Source organism: Canis aureus, chromosome 20, assembly GCF_053574225.1.
Source record: "Canis aureus isolate CA01 chromosome 20, VMU_Caureus_v.1.0, whole genome shotgun sequence".
In the NCBI taxonomy this organism is placed as follows: domain Eukaryota; kingdom Metazoa; phylum Chordata; class Mammalia; order Carnivora; family Canidae; genus Canis; species Canis aureus.
Genome location: NC_135630.1, coordinates 33317465 through 33341956, shown reverse-complemented (window position 1 = coordinate 33341956; position 24492 = coordinate 33317465).

The following is a 24492-nucleotide window of genomic DNA, read 5'->3' as shown; positions in this document are numbered from 1 at the left end:
TCTCTGTCAGGGTATACACTGAAGATACTTTATACATGCGTGAGTGTCAGATTCAAAATCTTTATGTTTTTCCTACTGTGGCAAGCTTGACTGACAGCTTTGGAATCTTCAATGACTTCCTCTGCCCTTCCCACACCCATAAACCAAGCCCATGCCCAGATGACTGATACCTCAACCCTTCTCCCTTGGAGTTGTTACCATGGCTTCTCTGAGTCATTCTTGATTGAAGAAAGAAAATAAGAAAGAAGAAAAGAAAGAAAGAAAGAAAGAAAGAAAGAAAGAAAGAAAGAAAGAAAGAAAGAAAGAAGAAAGAAAGAAAGAAAGAAAGAAAGAAAGAAAGAAAGAAGAAAAGAAAGAAAGAAAGAAAGAAAGAAAGAAAGAAAGAAAGAAAGAAAGAAAGAAAGAAAGGAGAAGAAAAAAAGAAAAGAAAAGAAAAGAAAAAAGAAAAGAAAAGAAAAGAAAAGAAAAGAAAAGAAAAGAAAAGAGACCCTTTCTCCACATTCACACAACAAGAAAAGGCAGAAAGATGCATTTGATGACCTGCTTTTCTCCTTGATTCTTCCAGGAGCTCCTTCTCTGAATGGCGATGTGGGGCAACAGAGGCAATGATGCAGTCACAAGGATGGGAGTGAGGAGAGCAGGGTGCATGTGAAGCAAATGCAGTCATCAAGCAAAAGCCCAGGATCATATCTCAATTTTTGTAATTCAAACTGCTTCATCTTTTTCCTTTCTTCATTTTGTTTCGGCTTCCTTGGCAGTTACAAAGAAAATTGATTGCTCTCTCCATCCCTGCCAACTAAACATGGTTTCCTATGAATCACTCTCCTAATGAATAAATCAATAGATTATTGCTGAATAGTCACTCAACTCTGGCCGCACACTAGAATCATCCAGGGGACCCCGGAACCTACTATACAGATTCTGATTTAATTGTCTGAAAGAAGCTCAAGCATTGTTATCTGCTAGGAGCTTCCCAAATGAGATTAACATGTAGGCAGGCTTGAATACTACAGACCTGCATCATGCCTGGCAGGGTGTAGTCTCAAAGGAGTAAAAGTTGGGAACCCACTCATAGGTTCTAACAGCCCATTTAAGTGGTGTTACCAAATCTGTAACTGAATAGACAACACAGGAAATGCTTACCTGACATACAGAGTTCAGGTCCCAAATGAAAACTTCTACAGTTGTTGGAGAAGGTTGGTGAGACATGAATGAACCTTGGCCAAATATATTTGACTGTATTCTCTTCTTTTCTAACAAGATTTTTATCTATACTTATAGTAAGTTCCAGGCAATTCCATATATTTGACCAATGTTTGAGAACGATTGGTAACTAACATGGTAGTGTGTCACAAAACATAGACGTGAGGTTCAAGATGGGACAGGGGGCTGAGGCCACAGGTAATGAAGGCCTATGGGGAGAATGGGGGCTGAACTAAGACCTGAAGTTATTGTAGGCATTTAATAGGCAAAAACGGATGAGGTTTGGGAGGTACAAGCCATATTCCAGGAGTAATGAAAAGACAACTACCGTTCTCCTTCTGGCTACATCAAGCCTCACACTGATACATACAACAGAAGACTTTTTACTCACCCAACATTATTTACAGAGAACAGAAAGTTCTGCATTTATCTTTTCTTTTCTTTTCTTTTTTAAGATTTTATTTATTTATTCTTGAGAGACAGAGAGACAGAGAGACAGAGACACAGGCAGAGGGAGAAGCAGGCTCCATGCAGGGAACCTTATGTGGGACTCAATCCTGGATCTCCAGTATCAGGCCCTGGGCAGAAGGCGGCGCTAAACCGCCGAGCCACCCGGGCTGCCCTGAATTTATCTTTTCACACTCTTTTCACATTCTCTCTGAAAAGTGAACATTAACATCTCATATATGCATTTTTTTCTAAAGAAAAATATTTTTTCTAAGAGTAATTCTTTTTTAAAAAATATTTTATTTATTTATTCATGAAAGACACACAGAGAGAGGCAGAGACATAGGCAGAGGGAAAAACAGGCTCCCTTTAGGGAGCCCAATATGGGACTAGATCCCAGCACCCCAGGATTACAACCTGAGCCAAAGGCAGATTCTCAACCACTAAGCCACTCAGGCATCCCATAAAGAATAATTCTTTATGCCAAGGTACTATGGTGCTTTAAATTATTAGGTCATTTTATTTTTATTCCAGATCTATGAAACATTCCTCCAGAGAAACAAATCTAAAACAGAGAAAATATGTAATTTGCTTAATATTCTGCAGCAAATAATAAGCTAGGTGAAGATCTAGACCATCATGTGATTGGTTTTAAAGTCAAAGGAAAACCAAATATTTTCTTTAAGTGGGAAACAACCAAATCATTTATTTGAATGCTAATGAAATTTTGAAAGCATATGATGCTCTTACCAGTGGAGAATATCTTCAATTAATTTGGCACAATGCAATTATGTCAAAAGATAGGGATGTACTTAAAAGCATAAATGGAGAGATATGATGAAACAGAAAAAGGGGATAAATAGGTGTTTGTCTGGTTGCACTTCACTCCTTTTACTGTCAAACTTTGAGGGTTAACTGACCAAACATCTATGAAAAGAGAAAAAACAAACTATCACTAACAACCTCAACAAACAAAAGCTATGTGGGACTTCCTGCATCTGAGGAAGTGATTAATGAGGTACATCATGGCGAAGAGAGGGATGTAGCATAATATATTGTCACACATGGTCAGCTAAGGTCAAGTAAATGGGTACAGTGCAAAAGATAGATGCCCATCAACGCAGGAAAATGAAAAGCACTCTTTCCATTCTCTATTTATATAGATACATTTTTTCCCCTCAATTCCATGCCTTTAAGTCGTCTGATATGTCCAGTGAAGGATCTCGCCTCCCCTCCCCCCCAGATTTGGGGCTGCGCCATTCCTACAGACATAAATGACTATGACTTGACTGGTTTGGCCAGCCTTGAAGTCTATGTGAGGACATTGACTCTTGGCCTTTACCTTTTCCCATTCATGGCCTCACCAGCAAGGATGCCCCATCCTAACTTTAGCCCCCAGGACTCAAGCTCCAAGGCAGACTCAGTTGAGGCAGAGTTACTATGATATTTATAATAATAACTTCTTTGATCTGTGTATCATTCAACGAATTCCTTTGATCTGTGTATCATTCAACGAATTCCTATGGTAGGAAGATCTAATGGGTTAGCTCACCTTCTGCATGAGAAAACTTTGGTATAAAGGACTGATGTTTATGGCTATTAAGTGACTCCTAATAGCCGGTCACTGCTATTGACGTGATGACAGACTGCAAAATAAGATTAGAAATACATACCACTGCCAACTCATCCCCTCAGTGGATGTTGAGGTTCCTTTGGGGGAGAAAAAAATGCCACTGTTACCTTCAGCTCATATTCATTACAACTTCCAGGTTTGGCGAAACTGCTGGAGAATTTATAAAATGACAATTAATTGTACATTCAGAACGAGCTCTTTTCCTCCCCCACGGAACATGTACTTCAATTATAATAACACTTTTAACAATAATGCAGCACTTTAATGTGAGATTATTTTGCCATCATTAATTAATGCATTCTGTCAAGGATATGCATCTTTTGCCTCAAATTCCTCCAGCCTGTCTCTTGCAGTTTAAAGAAAACCACTCAGCAGAGCCATCCTTCTTGGTACATCATGGCTCAGAGCGTGGAGTCTAGTTAGCTTGTTTCTTCTGTCAGTATTTGCCACAAATCTCACAATCATTGTCAAACACACAGCTTAGGTTGGCGGTTTTTCTCCCCCTAAATCTATTTTCTATACCTCCCTTTTAATTGGAGATTAAAAGTCAGTGAAAAGATTAAGTTTAATTCCATTCAGATGTGAACAGTTACTTGCTCAATCAGCTCTGGCTGCTGAATTCTTGTGTCCCAGGCTAGTACACATTAACCAAATCCACTTTATTTTTAGTTCCTGTCTTCTGTTCTGAAAATATAAAATGTTTCATCACCTTCAACAACGTCCCAGGGTACAGAAATCTCTTGGGAGCTTTATGTTCACACTGAGAGAGATCTACATAGGTAATTCAGTGACCAGGGAAAGTAAAAATATACATGATTAAAAAAATGTTAAGATAAAGAGAGGAAGGTAAAAAAGAGTCCTTTTAATTGATTGATGGACTTAATCTTCTTATATAAAAAAAATGGAATGCTGCTATGAATTTATTGATGTTGAGAATATCTCAAGATGTGTTTTTTTTTCCCCCATATAATATTCATCAAGGACCCTGTCTGCCAAGCACTGTGCTGGGTACTGCAAAGCTAATAATTCCCAAAGCCACTGAGCATTAAAATCACTAGATACGTTTGGGTTTTTGGTTGGTAGGTTGTTGATAAAACAGATATCCAAGTTCCTTTCCATTAGAATATATCAGAATCTGAGTAAGAGGTGGGGTAGCCAAGATGGGAATTATCAATATAATCTTCTCAGATGATTCTGATGCAACCCAGTTGGTCCTTAGACACTTGTGCTATCAAGGACAACAGAGCAAGGCTTCATTATCTGCTTATCTGTATACTGGTAAGACAAGATAAAAGCATCTTACTTATCATTTGATGCACTAGGTGCAAGGATTTATGCTTGGGATAAGCGAGGTGAGACCTATGGGCTAACCCTGGCCCTATTCCCTACTTTTTTATGTCCTGATAATTAAAGAATCTTTTTCTATTTTTACACAGAGAAACAAACAAACAAACAAAAAAAAAAACAAGAGCACTATTTCATGTCACATAAGATATATGTGAAATTCAAATGTCAGCCTCTGTAAATAAAATTTTATTGGAACACAGACACCCATTTGTGTACATATTGTCGATGACTGTGTTCATGCCACAATGGCTGAGTTAAATATTTCCAACAGAGACTGTATGTGAACCACAAAGCCTTATTAATATCTAATACTTTACAGAAAAAAGTTTACCAGTTCTTTATGTATCCCTTATTCTGAACAAAAAATTCCAAATGCATGCTCTACCAAAAAAAAGCACGTTTTAGTGAGAAATTGAAGGTGCAAATGCATCCAGAATCCAGTATGGGATTTGTTGCATGCCAGGAAAGAAAACTCTGACACTTTATCCTCTGTTTCTAGAAATCTGCAGCAAGAAAGATGCCCCCTAGGACAGTGGTTCTCAAAGTTTCTCGTTAGAACAAGCAACACTGCTTAAAAACATGCTGGAAATGCACATTCTCAGACCCCACCCCAGACCTACCAAATCAGCCATTCTGGGGTTGAGGTCCAACCATCCTTGTTTTAACAAGCCCTCCAGAGGATCCTGCTCCACATTGACAATAAATGGGGGCCACTGTTTGGGAATCAATGTGCTAAGAATGATTCAGAAAGAAATCAGAAAATACTTATCAAGAAGTAGAGAAAATGCTGCGTAACCAAATGTGTAAGTCCATATTTTTGGTAATTGCTTGAATGTTGGCAGAAAAAAGATATTTCTAGACAAACATGAAAAAAAAAAGAAAATAAAATTCTATTCTGTGTGGTAGAACACAAACTTAGAAAGTTTCTTAGCTGAGCCTTCAAGATAACAATGGTCCTAAATTTTATGTTGACAGGAGGTTTCTGATAGAGATCAAACACTGAGTAAAATTGAACATGTTTCTGACATCTGACATAAAAAGGCAATTTATGGGAGGTGAACTATATTCATCCTATATGCAAAAGACAGAATGTCATTAACCTAACCACTCCTCTGCAAATATTCTCTCCTCTCACATTCTCAAGAAATTTAAATAATTCACTGTGAAGATTCACACCTGTTCCAAACACATTCCTTTCAAGTTATCATACCTCCCTTTCAGAAATATAATCCTGAAAATACTTAAAAGGACAGAAATCTTGAAAGATGAGATCATAACACTGAAGAGGCTCTCCAGGGGCAGTGGGAACATTTCCAGACGATGACAGACCACAGCTTTTTCCCCAGGATTCTTGACTATGTCATGTTTTGCTTTCTAACTATAAATCCAAACCAAACAAAAACAAAAGCAAAGGAACCCACTAAAGTATTTCTTGGTGGCAATGATAATCCTAAAAACAATGATAAGAACGTGTCTCGCATTTCTGGAGCACTCTCTATGTGCCATACACTGTTCCAGAAATTCTCCATAGAGTATCACACTTTATCTTAGCAGAAATTCAGTGAGGTATGTATTGGGTCTACTTGTTAGAGGTAAGAAATTTGAGTTGTTTTAAACTTTTTGGTGGAAGAGAGGTTTGAAGGAGATATTCAGAAATATTAGTCTCTGGCTATAAAGAAATTCTTCTGGGAGCAAACTCTCCTACCCACCCTCAACCTCTCCAACAGAGAACACAGCATAACATTGTCCTGGATCTCATATTTCCATCCTCTACCAAGGCTCAGAAGCCATGAAGTGGCCTAGAAACTTGTTCTTGACATTAATAGGCCTTTCCTTCAGGATGGCACTGCCAGTAGCACATGGGGACAAGCAGTGGCTAAAGGAGGGGCTGTAAGGCAGATCAGCGTCAGTGTGAAAAAAGTGCTGGCCGACAAGGGAGCCATCACTGGACAGCCTCCCTGAACTCCTTGGGAGTCTAGGGAGCTAGTCTTCCTCCTATCCAGTTGAGAGTCAATGGATATATGGGATATGGTGTGTCTTTCAGAATTACAGTATTATTATTTTCAAAATCGAAGGTGGTCCTGCTAGGTCCTTTTGCACCATGATTTAGAAGTTTAACATACACTAGGATTGAAATTGATAGTAGCATTTATGTCAGTCACAAAGACCAAAAGCTTAAAATATTATCTCTGGGAGTAGAAAGAAGACTTACAACCCTTGCCCCTGGGTCAGCTCAAAAGGCTGAAAAGTAGATGTCCCACTTCTACCACTGACTTGCAGCACCTCCATCAGAGGTTGGACCTAAGGGAGCCAAGGATGGGTCAGGAGGAGAAAGCCAGCTCACATTTGAATCCAACTCAACCAGTGTGTTGACAAGATAGCTCATCATTTTCTCTACCGGGGAGAAGTTCTTATTCTCACACACTCTTTCCCATTCTCTTCTTTTTGCCTCTCTCTCACAAACACTCACACTTAGAGGTAACTACACACACACTAACATTCAAATCTACAAAGACAGTGTACTCCTGAAATCAGTGTATTTTACTGTTAGTAAACTGCTTTGGATTGTCCATGCATCATTAGTCACAAATAAGTGACTTTGTGTCCTGTACATGAACCATCATATTTAATCAGCAATGAATCTCAGTAAATGTTATCACTACTATTTAAAGCAGAAAACCAAGTTCACAAAGTCAAAACACTTTGCTCAAAGTCACACCTAAATTTGACTTTGGGTCTTTTGAACATATATGCTCATGATGAAAAGTCTCTTGGCTATAAATAGGCATCCTGAAAGCACTACTGAAATAAATGCTATGTTACCCCCGCATGCTACTTCCACTTCACTGCAGGCATTTGAGTGGTTTTAATTCTTCTCAAAGTATTTTCGACCTGGTCCTGTCATTTGAAATTCTACAATACATTCTTCCTTTGAGCAAACCACAGACCCAAATAGCATGAATAACCAAACAATTTTGCATCTAAGACTTTATTGTCATTGGCTTTTAACCATATTATTAATGGTGACGTTTTAAAGAAAGAAAGCACACTTTGGAATATGCAGCAAAATTTGAACTCTGAATGTCTAGATACTGTTTCTGTGTCTCCCTCTAGGTCTTTTGTAATTATGGAAGGTGAGTTCATCTTGTTTTGAGACCCATCATTTCTGCCCCAGGGCACCTTTTGGAAATAGCTATTTCATCAAAGAAATAATCGTCAGACTGATTATTTAAATAAATACAATAAAATTCTGTTGACCTTTGACCTTAGGAAAATATCATGGCAGAAAAGCCTTGGAAAGGGTTGTGCTTTCAATGGCAGGCTGCCAATCCCAGAACAGGGCCTTCCCTGTAAATTGAACTTAAAAGTAAATCTACTTTTTTTGTTTTCATGCATTAATCTCTTAAGTTAATTTTAATGTCCCCAAGATGTAAATCTTTTACAATGTGAAGATGAACTAATATAAAATATTCATTGGTTCTGAATAGAACTGGACAATTTCAGCTCTGTCCTACAAGCTTTTACAAATGAAAGATAATCTCCATGAAGAATTTAGGTGCCAGTTTGAGTTATGACTCTTGAAACAAAATAACCTCATGCATATTTAGATCTTGTATATTCATGACTGTTTTTTGTAGGAACATTTATTGCTGGTTACAATAGTATTCAGCTAACAAATCAGCCCTGAACTGTGATTTACCAGACTCCTTGCTGTCAGTTACAATGATAATCTTACAGAAGTCTGTCCATTTGCAAGAGTTTTTAAGTAGACAAGCCCTTTATTTCAATTGTATTGTATATACTGACTCATTGCTGTTTTTATCAAGAAATGGATCAAAATTAACATGGCTTTTTTTTCCAATGGAAGAAGACACATAATTTTTATATATCTTTACATAAGATATAATTTAGCTTATTTTCAAAACTTAGGGCTAGAAACATCTCCAGTGATGAAATCCTTGAATCATCTTTAACTCCACTTAAAATGGTACACAGATATATTATAATTATTCTGCCAAACACCTCTATGATTTAAGTATTATTGTGTCTGTTTTACAAAGAGCAGTCAAGGCTCCAGGTCTTGTCCGCCTACTACAGGATAATATAGCTATAGTTTCCCTAATATCTTAACAACCCCCAAAGTTGATGCTTTTTAGTCACATTTTATAAAAGAGAATCTTCTTTTCAGGTTTTCATACCTCTGTGACACAGTTCTCAAATAGAATGTGATGACCAATAGTTATTCCTCTTTCAAAAAAAAAAAAAAGCCTATTCTGTTGCTAGAGACGTCTCATTTGTAAGCAAGTTTCTCTAAGAGACACACACAAAGCAAGGTGGTGTTTTCCAAACAATTTTAGTCACAGACTCCTCTTCTTGGCACAACTCCTTATTAAACTCATTAGAACACAGCTTTACACTCCATGGAGCTATGAGAAATTTCTAGAGATATTAAGAAAGCAAAACAAAACATGATTTCCAAAAATCTTATTTCCTTTTAATTATTTTTAAAAAAGGAAAGAAAACATGCTCTTGAGAAATGTTCATTGAGGAGAAGGTCTTAATGTTTACCATGGATTTAGTTGTCCAAGTCAGTTTTAGGGTTTTACGGGGATTACACAACACCTATCAGCATTTTCCAATAATCATGACCACATATCCAAATACATTGATCTAGAGGTTTTAAAAACTGAGCCAAACATTTATGTTTTGCTCTTCTATATGATACCAAATAATTTATTTGACTATAATTGATCATTTACAACTTGTTTGTCTCTTCTTAGTCATCATGTAGAGGTGTCTCAACAAACTTTTTTTTTTTTTAAGATTTTATTTATTTATTCATGAGAGACACAGAGAGAGAGAGAGAGAGAGAGAGAGAGAGAGAGGCAGAGATACAGGCCAAGGGAGAAGTAGGCTCCCTGCAAGGAGCCTGATGAGGGACTCAATCCTAGATCCTGGGATCATGCCCTGGGCGAAAGGCAGATGCTCAACCACTGAGCCACCCAGGCGTCCCTCTCAACAAACTTTAAAACTAAGTCTGTGCTTCTCTTGTCACATCAGCATCTATCTTGCTGGACATTACAGAACATAAGCTATTATTCTTAGGCAATCCCCATAGCCTGTTTCAGTGGTTGGTATGTTTAAAAATAAGGAAAGGAAGTAGGAAAAAGGAGACAATGATAAAAAAAATAATGAGAGGATAGACTTCACAGAACATAGAAATAGGATCTAACTATCTCCTGGAACCAATTTCCTAAACTTGACACAAGTATTTGCTCTGTTACTTCCCCTGACAGTGCCCCTGTAAATCATGCTCCCTCCTTGGTGCTGGCACTCTTCAAGTGCCATATGTTGTGCTCATTATTGTAACTTGCCTGGGGCTGTTATGACAAGTGCCAGATACATGCAGAAATGGAAAGGAATAAGAATGCTTAAAGATACTTTCCCCCTAGCTATTGCTAGGTCATAATAAACATGCTAATTCTTTCAATTTTGCTTCATAAACTCCATCCTCCCAGCTTCTACTCAATCATTTTTTGGTGTGAGTGATCATCAATGCCATTATCATCCAGAAGCACTTACTGGATGTATGCATGTAAATGCAATTTGTTATTCAAAGCAAATTATACAGCCTGTATCCATTCACCTGGCATTTTAATGTTAGGAGGGGGACTAAGGACAGAAATGTGCATCTTTCAAGCCCTCTTCCATCTCAAAAGAAAGAAGAGCTTTGAGGTGGTACAAGTTAAGATGATAGACTCGCATCTCACCCTCTGCCCTTTAGGTTAGCTGAGGTGGTATGAAGTTGTACAAGCAATCCTTTGTAATTTTAAACAGGGGTTGGAGTAGTGGAGTAAGTTACTGATTGATTTATTGAGCTTTTTTTTTTTTTCTTAGAACTGCAGTCACACTTTAAATGGCCAAGAGAAAAACTTCCTTCCCTCAAAAACTACTATATAAGTGTAATGTAGCATATATCCATGAACATGCAGATAAAACCCTATGTCAACTATTCATCATAATCCACGTGCCATCCATATGCTTTCCCATTTTGGAGATGAGAAATTTAGGCCTGGAAAGCAAATTAGAAGTGGAAATACAATGTAGTAAAAAATCTCCGGATTTTAAATTATGTTTCCTCTGCATTGTTTCTGTGCAGAAGACAATTCTAGATGGTAAATACGTAAGTCCTTAAAGGAGAAGAGCAGACTTTAAAAGTGATGTTGGAAAACAAAGGAGGAAGAAATCACAGAAGGACAGAAGAAATAAAAAGAGGAGACAAAACTTGAGAAGGCTTAGGATAATGTCTTTGGAGGGAGAAGCCACAGGATTGAGGAACCAGCCCACACAAACACACGTATCAGAAGGAACAGGTCCCTAAGGAAAAAAGGTGTGTGTGTTTTGATCCATTCTGTGTGAGGAAAAATGGTAATGACAAATAAGTACGATTTTTTAAATTCAAATTTTAATTTTAATTAATTTTTTGCCAAGGAAGACTTTGAATACTGCCCTTGTTTACAGCTTCAAACAGGGAGTTGTTGCTGCCTGCAGAGCACTCAGGGCAGAAAGTAATGTTGGAATTTCACGTGTCTTAAGTCACATTAAGATTGAAGTTCGTGGCTTTCACTCTGCTTGAAAAACGAGGAGGTTTAATTCACAGAAATTCTCTTCTTATCCCTAGGTGTTACCACACTTTGTGGGTAACTCAAGTATCTCTCAGTTTACCTAAAAGCTGCACAATTTGGGGTGTGTGTTTCTGAATGTGGCACAATGCAGAGTCCGGAGCCCATAAACATCCTTTATGGATCAGGAAAGAAAATGAGAATAACAGCCTGAGCGGATCTCAGAAGATGTAGACTAAGTCCACGCATCGGCTACCAGAGCCTCCCCTCTGCCTTTTAGCATTACACAGCACTTTAAATTGTTACCTGTTTTCTTCTGTTTTTTTCTTAGTATGAAAGAGACAGCTCAATTAAAACTTGGATGGACTTAACACTCTTTTGGAAAACAAAGTAAATATTGAGACCCAGTTGGCAAAATCATGTCAGTGAGCCTGTCCTCTGTTTAGCTAGCAAATGACCCATGGGCCCAGGGACTTAAAACTCATGGCAGTATGATAACAACAAATATTCTCTCTTCTGAAAGCAGGGCTCACTACGGTACCAGCTGGTTAGCTGTCATCATCTAGTGTTGCTCAAATAGATTCAAGTCTCATGGGCTTTGAATTTCATCTGATAAGTCCTCCTTCCTCATCTGCTCCTTACAATTTTGGTTACTTCTCTGACTTTCAGATGACATAGAGTGATCTAGGACACTGGGTAAGGAGTAAGTGATCTATAGACTTGGCCATTGATTAGTTGTACATTGCTCTCAGTTTCTTTGCCCCACAAGTCCTCAGTTTCCTCCCCTGTACCATTCCAGAAGATCCATTTGGTTTTGAGATCCTGTGAAATAAAACTTTAGAAAACAAAATGTCTAGAAGCAAGACATTTAGCCTTACAGAGGTAAGACATTTAGTATCAAAGATGATGTGAAACTCAGATAGTATCTCCACAATCAATCTTTTTTTTACTATTTCTGGTAAAATGTTAATTACCAGTCCCATTGACAAATCTGAGTGATGTCTTCCCTCTTTCCAGGACTAAAAAATTCTGAAAAACTCCTAGGATACCAAATAGCCAGATTGAAAGGAGGCGGGGGGGAGTTGAACATATAGCTATCCATTTGTGGACCATGTGTTTTACCACATTATCACAAATACTATGATATATCCAGAATTATCCCTAACTTTTAAATAAGCTATTAGAATGCAGAAACCATATCTTATTTGACTTTGGAATCCTAGTACCTCAATGCTGGCACATATCAGTACTCAAAAAAAAATTTTTTTTTTTTTTGAAAATGGGAAGGGAGAGAGGAAGAGAGAAGAATCAGTCAGTAAGTCACTTTCTCTAGGCTAGCAGGAACCAGAGTCAGGGTAGATAATCCAAAGCCCTCAGCCTTTGACCAAAGCCTTCCAAGTGTGGCACTGTCCTATCAGACTTTAGTCAGAGCTAGGCAGTAAAGCTAAGCATCATCCTGAACAAAAGATAAAACAAACAAAACTATAGTGTCTTAAATCTTTTAAACACACTCCATAACCAAACATCCCATTCATTAAGAAACAGCTCTGGCCACACTGTTTTTGCTGACAGTAGACCAAGTGAAAACATGACATATGATGAGCATACAACCAACTCCTATTGTCTCACCTCTGTGTAGTCATATTGATCTATTTTTCAGTGAACTCTACTGAAATTAAAACTCAATTATATAAAATGCACTGCATTTTAATGGAGACGATTGTTCTTCAGAGTATTTGGGGAGACAAATGACCTTCTGGGTGGTGCTGATGGTTTCAGGTAGCAGAATCCCATTAATACCAGCTGGCTATTTGTTCTAAAGAAAGATTTCTGTGAGAAAGCTATTGCCAATATAAGCTACTTTTAAAACTATAAACACATGGATGATTCAGGGACTTGGCTGTTGTATAAATTGGGCATTTTGAGCAGGTAACATGTTGATGACCCCATTGTAAAGTTTGGTAATTAATATCACCCGAATGACTCAAGAATCCTTGGGTGGGGTGACCTTTGCCAACACTAGCGAAGACATTGCTTCTGTTCATGTTTTCTCACAGTTGAGAAAATCACAAGATCTTCCACTGCAGTAAGCCCATGTATTTACTAATTCCGTCATTTGCTCATTTATTTTTTTTTCTTATGCTTCTTTGTTTCCTCTCAACAATGAACATCTTTTAAATATCATCATTTATTTTTAAAAACTGAGGGATTCAAAGATGAGAACGGTATAATTATTTTTCCTAAGGACTCAATCTGGACAGGAAAAAGTAATATAAACAAAAATGTATGAGACAATGAGGTGTATGCTCTTATAGAGATTATAAGTAAGATGGTAAAGGATCACAGAACAGAGACCAGGACACTGAAGTTAGCTGGGTCCCTATGTGTGTAGAGGTGGGTGTGAGTGTGTGGGTGGGAGGAGCAGTGGAATGAATGGCTGAATGGCAAGGTATTCTGTTAGAGCAGTTACTGGAAGTAGTGACATCTGGATGAACCTTAAAATATGTATGAAGTGACATAGATGAGGGGAAAATGAAAGATATGATTGTCAATCCAAATAAAGCCAATCAAAGGAAGTGACGAAAAGTTTGGTATTTCCTTGGAAATATAAGGAGTCAACTCATACAGGGGGAAACGAGGGCCTTCTTAGTGCTAGAATGTAAACTTCAGAGTAAGAATAGGTCAAAGATAATTCTGGCTCAATAAGATGAGATCAGAGCACAGATAATCTTTGGTATCATTTTACAAGTTTTGATTATCCATCATGCAGTAATTTGGAAGCACCCACTGAAATATCAGAAGCAGGGGAGTGGTAGGATCACATGAAGTATGTAGAAAAATAGATCTAAAATACTTTATTACTTATATTTGCAAAATCAAAAAAATAATAATTTTTAAAAATCTGAAAACTATTTGCTGCTAACTCATTTTATGATAACACCTGACCTGAAATGATGCAAGTTATTTGTAGTCTTTATTTATTCCACACGGAATGAATGTTAATGTGTTTTGCTATTGAAATATTAACAGGTTCTAATATGAGATGTGGCTCCAGAACTTTCTGGCTGTCATAAAATTAAAGATATAACACTCCTTTGTGAACTACTAAAGATTCTGAATTCTGAAATTATCTGGCCTATGAGTATGGGATAAAGGAAGTATAAGTGGACCACCCTGGAAGCTGTGTAGCTGGTGGGAGGCAAAATAGTCAGCAGTTAATAATATCTAAAAAGATCTTTCTCTCTCAAAAAGATTCAACAAATTATAGACTGAAACTTATGGAATATTAAATGAATCCCAAAACAGATGAGTTGGCCCTAAGAAAACTATGGAGTATCTTTGGAGTGGGGAATCTCTCATTAAAAGTGATACAGTCCTAGGGATGCCTGGGTAGCTCAGTGGTTGAGCATCTGCCTTTGGCTCAGGTCATGATCCTGGGGTCCTAGGATGAAGTCCAACATCCAGCTCCGTGCAGGGAGCCTACTTCTCCCTCTGCCTATGTCTCTGCCTCTCTCTCTCAGTGTCTCTCATGAATAAATAAATAAACTCTTTTAAAAAAATTTTAAGGGATACAGATATTAATACATGGTCAGGACATTTGGGGAAAAATGGGTCATGGAGAACTAATTCTTCGTGTGCTAAGTGAGACTATCTTATCAGAGAAATGTCCATGCTTATAAAGACTTTAAATTCTCTTTGGTTCCTATCTTTTAAATACTTAATAATAATTTTTTAAAGATTTTATTTATTCATGAGAGACAGAAAGAGAGAGGTAGAGACATAGGTAGAGAGAGAAGCAGGCTCCCTTCGGGGAGCCTGATGTGGGACTCAATCCCAGAACCCCAGGATCACACCCTGAGCCAAAGGCAGATGCTCAACCACTTAGCCACCCAGGTGTCCCAATACTTTTTTTCCCCCAATACTTAATAATAATTAAATTTTGTTCAAACTGCCCAGAGAGTTGAAATTTCTTTATGTATATTGATCCCACTCAAACTGAGCTTGATCATGTGGCAAATGTAAACCCAAGTCGTATGTACATGAATACCTGACAATCAAAGCAGACAACAGTGATCCATGTTTTATCTATTTTCACTGTTAGTGTCCTAATTTAGGATGAATCAGGATAATTTAAACTTTCTCCTAACTGGGCTTTTTGCCTCCAGTATGGCCTGTCTCCAAATAATTCTTTAGTTACAGGCAAATTTGGTGAAGCAACACTATTATGCTATTATGCTTTGACTTGATTGTATAATTTATTTTGTTCATTTTATGTGGTCTTTTTTGCTCAATCCCCCTTTTTTCCAATATCTTTACATGGGTCCCATGCTGATACATTTCTTTTCATTATACATCTTGGGAGCCTTTTATGCCCCACTCATTTACTGACAGGCAGTGAAGAAAGGCAAAGGAATGAATTGGGCCCAGGTATTATCGGATTCTGTTGCACCATCTCTGAACCTTGTCACTAAGAGTCAGCTCCATGAGCTTGGCTCCTCTCTGAGCCAACAGGAAATTACTTGGGTAGAAATGATGCCTTATGTATCACAGATCCTTTTTTTTTTTTTTTTTTAAATCACAGGTCCTTTATGAGACCATTTAGTATCCTAGCATGTATTTCTCTTTGGTAAAGTAAGATCCTCAACTGATTGCTATGTTCTATTCTGACAACTTTCTTTTGCAAAAATGGAGTGGCTGTCTGTTTCTTTATTCAGCTTTACCTTCTATGTGACTCAGCAGTGTCAAGAGAGAGCTGTGGAACACTGAAAACTTTTCCACTTACCCAGAGCCTGTCGATCCTCACAATGGATTTTTAATAAGCATATAAACTTGGAAGATCTGTGTTGTCAATGCCTGTCTGGCATGAATTTGTCTTCAACATCCTTACTTGAGCAATTTTCACTACAGTTGACAGAGCTTTATTGATTATAGTTTGCAATTAGGTAGTTTTACATAGTTTTTATGCATGGTATTTTTCATTTCTTATTCATTTGGTTTTGATTTGAATGCAGAGAGAAAAGTCCTTAGTTCCCTTTTACTTGAAGTGCAGAGTGAACTTTCTGAAGCAAAATCTTGACTCCTTTGTTTAAAATTCTCCAGTGACTCTACTATCTTCATGGCTTATCTAAAGTTCTTATGGTAGCCTTCAGTGGTCTTCATGATCTGATCCCTGCCAACTCTCCAACAATATTGCTAAAAACTCTCCTTTCATATTCCAGGCTCAAGACATCCTGAGTCATAATCACTCAAAAAGTCCTGCAAATATCCCAATTCTGTTTACTTCGAGGCCCCTACCATTCTTCTGGAATTTCCTTTAAAGTGAGACAGACAATTTTTAAGTTGCTCATGGGTAGAATGTTGAGATAACTATTCTAAATAGTAATTTCTATTTATAATGGGATGCATGATAGATTGAAAGTTGTATTTTTATTCTCCAAGGACTTAGTTTTAAAAATTGGATTCATTTCCATTTCAAAGGGAAAAATATTATAAAAAGAAATAAGGTCCATCTACTTAATCATTTTCCCAGTAATGTGCTAAATAGGATATATACAGTGATACTTAGAAATAGCTGGTGTAAAAATTATTCCATCTTCATTTGATTTTGTATCAATTGGAGTACCAGCAGCTAGCCAATAATCAAACCTCAAATTTTCAGAAATTTCTTTCTTTCTTATGTATTAGTCCATTGCTGGTGTTTCTGGCTGTGGCACTTTACTGTCACATGGTGATTCAGGAACTCAGGGTGCCTCCATTTCAAAGCTTTGAAATCTTTTAGTTCTTTAGAATTTTCCACATCCAGATGGCAGATTAAGAAAGAGTAGGGATAGCCCAAACTTTTGTTAAAAGCCCTGACCACAGTAGCATATATAACTTGGGATACATTCATAGGCAACATCTAATTACAGAGCCAAACCTACATGCAAGGAAAGAGTTGGGAAATTGATCTTATGTGAATCTTCTTCTCAGGGGCAACTCAATAAATACTGAAGAGGAAAGATGAATGTAATCATTTCTGGCATAGTTACATACTAGGTCATATATGTCCTATAACTTCATTTTTCAATAGATTTTTCTTTGAAAGTTTATGTCACCAAATTAATACTTTGCTTAATCCATCAAGGTCAAAAAGTTAGCTGGAAAGGAAAAAAGCAAGTGTGATTATAGGGAGCATTTTTTTTTTTCTTTTCAACGTAGCAAAACAGTGTGCCAATGTCCATTCTCTTAAGCCAGGGGTGGGGTAATTAGTAATAGCCTTCTCCAGTCTGCAGGTATAGGCCCTGACTGGCTTATACCAATTGTCACGTCTTATATTCCAGGCAATTGCAACTAGCCAAGAATGGTCACAGGCACCATTTTAAATCAGGAAGAATCAAGGACATACTTTTTTTTTTTTTTTTTTAATTTTTACAGACAGTCAAAGCTTGCATTTTTTTCATTGATCTTGAAGATGAGAAACTATATGGTGTGGAACTGATGTCCTTTTTTCTGTCAGAAGGAGAGAATTTTTCTAAAAGTAAAGTTGATATTGAGGAGGCGGGGCTAAGGGAAAGGGAGGGAAGGAGAAAGAAGTTAGATTCTCTTGACATTTTTTGGACATCTGAATCAATCACGCTGAGTCTACTACTAGGATTTTTTTTTTCCTGAGAAAATAAATTCTACTTATGTTTATTTTTAATCCTTTTTTTTTCTATCAGTTGAAATGGAATTAAGTGCTACAAATTCCAAATAAATATTGTAGAGTTTAAAAGATCTGGGTTGTATTCTGAAATCTAATTAAGAAATACAAGTTACCACGATGCCTGGGTGGCTCAGAGATTGAGTGTCTGCCTTTGGCTCAGGGCGTCATCCCGGGGTCCTGGGATCTAGTCAAGTCCCACATTGGGCTCCCTGCAAGGAGTGTGCTTCTCCCTTTGCCTATGTCTCTGCCTCTCTCTCTGTGTCTCTCATGAATAAATAAATAAAATCTATTAAAAAAAGAAGTACAAGGTACCAGCAAAAACCTGAAGAAATGCCAACAAACTAGCAACATTCCAGATAAGATAAGAATATAAGCTTATGGACTTTTATTCATTGATAAAGATCTTCTATCTGAATAAGATATTGATTATGCTACCCAATATCTGATTAAAAAAATAACTGGAAAGAAGATAATGAATCATAATCTATTTGAATTTGAGAGGAATGAAGGGAGTATTTGATCATTGTTTTCTGGTGCAGAATAATAAAGCTGGAAAATATCTATAAATTTCTTACTTAAACCTAGTTTGTCTAGACAAGAACTTACAGGCACACAATTAATTGAAACAAGATCAAATAAGAAATTGCACTTTATGCAAGATATCAAGATATGAATTTTGTATGTCTATGTGCATTAAATATTTATATATTAGATTATATATAACAAAATGTATTTTATATATATGTGTATATATACATATATACGTGTGTGTGTGCATATATACATATGTATATAAATAAGAACAAGTGAGAGTCTTTTATATCAGTCAATAATATACATGCTAACATTCTACAATCTTTGTTGACTCTCATCTGGTGTGGAAAAAAGAAGTTGATAGACAACATGAAAACATTTTAATACATCACAAAGTATTAAATACATGACAAGTATCATTACCCTGGCTATGATTATGCAAGAAAAAAATTAATGTCCACCAAAATTCAAGTGTGGGAATACTAACAACATTTTAAATAGATTAAAGAAAAGGAAGTCATTTATGTAAAAGCATTGAAAACTAACATCCAAATTCTTTAAAAATGAAATTGTTTGCATTAAATGCAAATACAAGCTTTCAAGAGGCACTTAAGCCTATAAAAGAAATTTGCCAAAAAGCATTATCTTGTAGACCCTGAGAATTGTAAATGTGAATATATAATTGCATAATTAACATTATAATGTCTTTATTTTTTTAAATCACCCAGCATTTATGCAAAACACTCAAAAAATGGCATAAAATCATACAGAAGATATGGTGCTGCTGGACCACTGCAGAAATTAGAAAGAATCGAAACTTGAAAAAGGATCACTGTTTAAGAGGTACATAAATATATTTAAATATAAAGCAGAAGAAGATGATGTTGAACCATCTCAGATTGCCTCTCTGTGATTCATATTATGTGTGAGAATTTTCAGTCATCTTTGTTTAGGATCAGCTTCTGAGTTTCTTTTATTTCAAACCGTTATGCGGTAACTAAGGCAATTTGGCAAGCAATTTTAGAGGTGGTTGCAACATATCCTGCTAAATTGTCTTTTTTCTCCCCCCACAAAACACCTAAATAGCACAAATACTTTGTCGGATCAATAGTAAAATACTCTCTAAATGGAAGACTGAAGACCATTAATCAAACCTAAATCAAAGTGAACGGCTTAACTTTGCTCCATTTGGAGATTAAATGTCAGCATTTAAATACACACTCCATAAAAATATATAGTTTTCAAAATTTTTCATCCATTCACTTTTTATATGACAGGAATAGTGCCAAATTTGAAGCTTTATTTTACTCAAGAACTGTCTTACAAATTACTTTGCAAAACACTTTATATACTTTAATAGTGGAGAACCAGCTTTAGAAATAATTCTAGAAGAGGTAGGAATGGAAATCTAGAAACCTGAGGGGAGTAAGTCACAATCAAACTGAGGTACGTGTTTTGACTGGAGGCTTTAGGAGTTCCCCAACTACTAGACCCTCCATAGGAACTGCACAATTCACTGTTTTGCTTTTATTTGTATTTTTATGCTCTTAGGACCACATCACTTAAAATTAGATCCTCTTCAAATAAAAGCCCAAGAAGGAAAACTATGGCTCAGAAATCCACCTTGTATTTTTCTTAACATGGGCTCTGTATTCCTTTCCTTTCTGTGAAGTTTAGGGCTATTTGGCACCTGCCCTCCCCTTTCCTTCCAGACCTTTTGGTTTTGTCATCCCTTTCTAGGTACGTTATATTTTTTAGCTGAGAAAGGATTGATTGACCCTCCATTGCCCAGAGTTTTTCTCTAGCTCTGACTTGGTTGGTCATATTCTCCTCTGGGTGGATCCCTCTGGTTAGGGCTGATCCCCAGTCTGATCTGTGCTTGTTACACAATTCCTGGCTCCTTCCTTTTATTTAAAATCTACAGCCTAGAAAGAGGTCCCCAGAGTAAACCCTTCCCAGTAGGACAGAAACATCTTCACTTTCTACTAATGATTAAAGGACGTTTGCCATTTTTTATTTACTCAAATTGGAAGAAAGCCAAATAACAAACAGATCTTTTACTTTAAAATAAGATGATAATATCTGCCATCATTTTGTTCAAATAAAGACTTGTTCCCAAAAATTTGTGTTACAAACTTTCCAAATAATGTTGCTAAATATTATGTAAAAGTTTATCAGCCTGAAACTAAGAGCCAAGTTTTAACTGAAATATATATAAGTAGATTATGGTAGAGTTAAAAATGGTGCATAAGACCTATAAGCAGTTTCTATCTAGTAAGCAGTGAAACTAAATTTAAACTTGGAAGAATTTTTCTTTAGCTAGGGTTGGGGCCAACTTGAAATAGATCTTTTGGTAACAAAAATGTCAAACATGTACTCGCATACTCATTGTTACTGAGGAAAAATATGAAGTAATCTTGAATGTGTGTTGTTGACTGAGGAGTCCAATGTGGTTTGATAGGTACATAATTTTAGCTGTCACAGGTAAGTCTTGTTCTACTTGGTAGGGATTTTTGTTTGTTTTTGTCTGATGTATATACATAATGTGCAATGTGTCCTGTACACTATTGAAGGATCTTGACATGTGTGTGTTCTTATTTAAGCAGTTACTCCTAGGAAATGAGAAACTGAGGTAGAAATTGCTGGAGAAGGCTATGAAGGATACTTCTTCCTTTCTGCAGGAGGAAAGGTTGTAACAAAGAGATCAAAAGAGTTTGCCATGATTAAACCTGGGTTGGAATTAGAATGCCTTACACATGGCATTATTAAGGAAAGTAATCATATTGGGCTATGTATTTTGATGTTATCGTATTGGGACAGTGTAGGAGGACATGATTTACAGGTGAGGTATTCTCTGAAGGAGACTGATGTTTCCAAAGTGAGTACACTGAGATGAGAATTTGGATGGGAGGTGAGAAATGGGGAAGCCAACCATAGATTAAGTGAAAAGAGAAAAAATTCCCCTTTTAGGAATTTAAAGGTAGTTGAATTACTAGACAGCAAGTATTCTTAAAAGGATTCACATTGGTAGGCAATAGCTGATTCTCCAAAAACTGGAAATAACTTGTCCTAAATGATTCCAGATACTTTTTGCTCCAAAACTTGATTGGAAATAAGGGGAACTAATCCTTCTAGTTGCTTAGGCCAAAAACTTGAAGCCACCCTGGATCCCTTTCTTTTGCTCACATCACATATTTTATCTTCAGGAAGACTTTCTGGGTTTTATATATCCAAAGTATAAACACTTCACAACATTGTCTCTGGTACCACCTGAGCTTGATTGCATGAGTTATTACAATGGCTTGCTAACTGCTTCCACCTTGCTCACAGACAACCTATTGTACTCACAAGTCAGTCAGTGCATTACTGCTAATTTTAATTTGACCAATGTGACTATGCTTCCTCTACACCCGTGGTGGCTCCCCATTTCTCTTCAAAGTAAGAAGAAATAATGTCCCTTATTGTCTGAAAGGCCTAAGGTGCCCTATATTATCTTATTCATTGGCTCTCATTATCTCTCTAAATGTAAAGCCCATTTTTCTTCCGTTTTGTTCATTCTGCTTTTACCACTTTTGGCACATATTTTTTAAATGCCAAGCCAGGAATGATGTCTGCAAACAAGGTAGATTAAGGAACATCAGGCTCTTGTTCTCCCATGGAGACATAAAATAGGGAACTAGACAGGAACTAACATCATAGGAGCTTTGGGAATCATCAAAAGAACTACAGAAACCATGAAAATGCCCAGTCAAAAACAAAATTCAAATGATAGGAAGTTTTGTTGTTTTTACATGCCTTTGTTCCCCCTCTCTGACACAGCATGGCATGGTTTGGGGATAGCAGGGGGCTGGCTCCAATTCCCATCCATGAGCAACAGAGAACAGAACAAGTAGAATTTACAAATACAACCCCTGTGCACAGTTGTCTCTGCATCAACTAACTCAGAGCTCAAGTGGCCAAGAACTGTGGGTAGCAGTGGGCATGGGTTGTGAAAGCCAGAATTGGACTATGACCTGCAGATATGGTGTAGAAAGAGAGTACACTTCACTCAACAAAGGCAGAATACACATTTTTCTTAAGTGAGCATAGAATATTATTCAGGACAGACCACATTTTAGGCCACACACAAACAAATATTAACAAATTTATAAGGATTCAAGTCATACAAAGTATCTTTTCCAATCACAATGGAATGAAACTCAAAGTCAATAGCAGCAGGAAAAGTGAGAAATCCACAAACATGTGGAAACAAACAGCACACACTTAATCAAAGAAGAAACAATGAAGGAATGGGATGCAATGAAAATAGTGCTAAGGGAAACTCAGAACTGTAAATGTTTACATTAAAAAAAAAAGAGAGACCCAATTCAAATCAACAATGTGACTTTACACCTTGAGGAACTAGAAAAAAAAAAGAAGTTAAAACCAAAGCTACTGAAAGAAGGAAATAATAAAAGCTAGAATAGAGAGAAATGAAATAGAGAATATAAAATAGATAAAATCAACAAAATCGAAATCGTTAGCTCATTGAAAATAACAATAAAATTGACAAATCTTTAGCTAGAGTGACACAGAAATAGAGGACAAGAAAAAAACATCAGAAATGAAAGAGGGGATATCACTACCAATTTTACAGAAACTTCACTATCTATGATAGCTATAGCCTTACAAAATGCATTTTTAAAAAATAATAAGACATGAAAGTCGAAATTACTCCTTGATTCATGGACTTTGAAAATGATGATGCATTAGCATGCATGAAAACAACATAAATCTCGTTGTACATCTCCATTAGAACTCTTAGGTGAAAAAAAAAAAAAAAAAAAGAACTCTTAGGTGACCAGGAACGTTATCAATGAACAGTCATGTTTTTTTCTGAGCAGTATGTCTGGACAGATCTATGCACTCCTTTATTTATTGCAGGTTATTCACAAGGGCCAAGATATTGAAGCAATTGAAGTATCCATTCATAAATATGAATGAATAAAGAAGATGTGGCATATATTTATATGCATAATAGGATATTAGCCATAAAAAAGATAATATCTTGCCATTTGCAATAACATGAATGGGCTTAGAAGATACATGCAAAGTGAAATAAGTCCATCTGAGAAAGAGAAAAATACCTTATGATTTCACTCATATGTGGAATTTAAGAAAAAAAAAAACACAAGTGAACAAAGGAAAAAAAAAACAGAACAAACAAAAAACCCCCCAAGATTCTTAGATACAGAGAGCAAATGAGTAGTTGACAGAGGGGAGGTGGTTGGGGAATAGGTGAAATAGGTGAAGGGGATTCAAAGTACACTTATAATAAATATGATAAAATATAAAATATAATAAAAACCTACTGAATTGCACACTTAAGAATGGTTTAAGTTGAAAATTTTATGTTATATATATTTTGCCACAATAAAAACAATGCTTTAAATGTAAAAAACAAAAAGGGTGCATGGCTGGCTTATTCAGTAGAAGATGTGACTTTTGTTTGATCTTGGGGTTGTGAGTTCAAGGCCAAGTTGGATATAGAGATTATTTAAGAAAAAAAAGTATTAACAATGTAAAAAATATATACATCAAGCATGATTTCACCTCAAAGTCTGAATTGCCTGTTTCCTCTACATGGAATATTTTTTCCCAATTTACCTACAGAATTAATTTTCTTAGCTCTTCCAGTCTTCTCTCAAATGTTATTTTTAAATGAATCTATTCTCTGAGTATCCTGTACAAAACTATCCCACCCAGAAACCCCCAAACTACCTGAACCCAATATAATTTTTAATAATACTTACCACATTATACTTAACTATTTACTTATTACTTCTACCATTTTTATGTTTTCCCATCAGACAGTAGTCTTCATGAGAGCAAAAGGTTTTTTTTTTTTAAGATTTTATTTATCTATTCATGAGGGACACAGAGAGAGAGAGAGGCAAAGACAGGCAGAAGGAGAAGCAGGCTCCATGCAGGAAGCCCAATCAATCACGCAACTCTGTGATATCGCCCCGAGTCAAAGGCAGGCA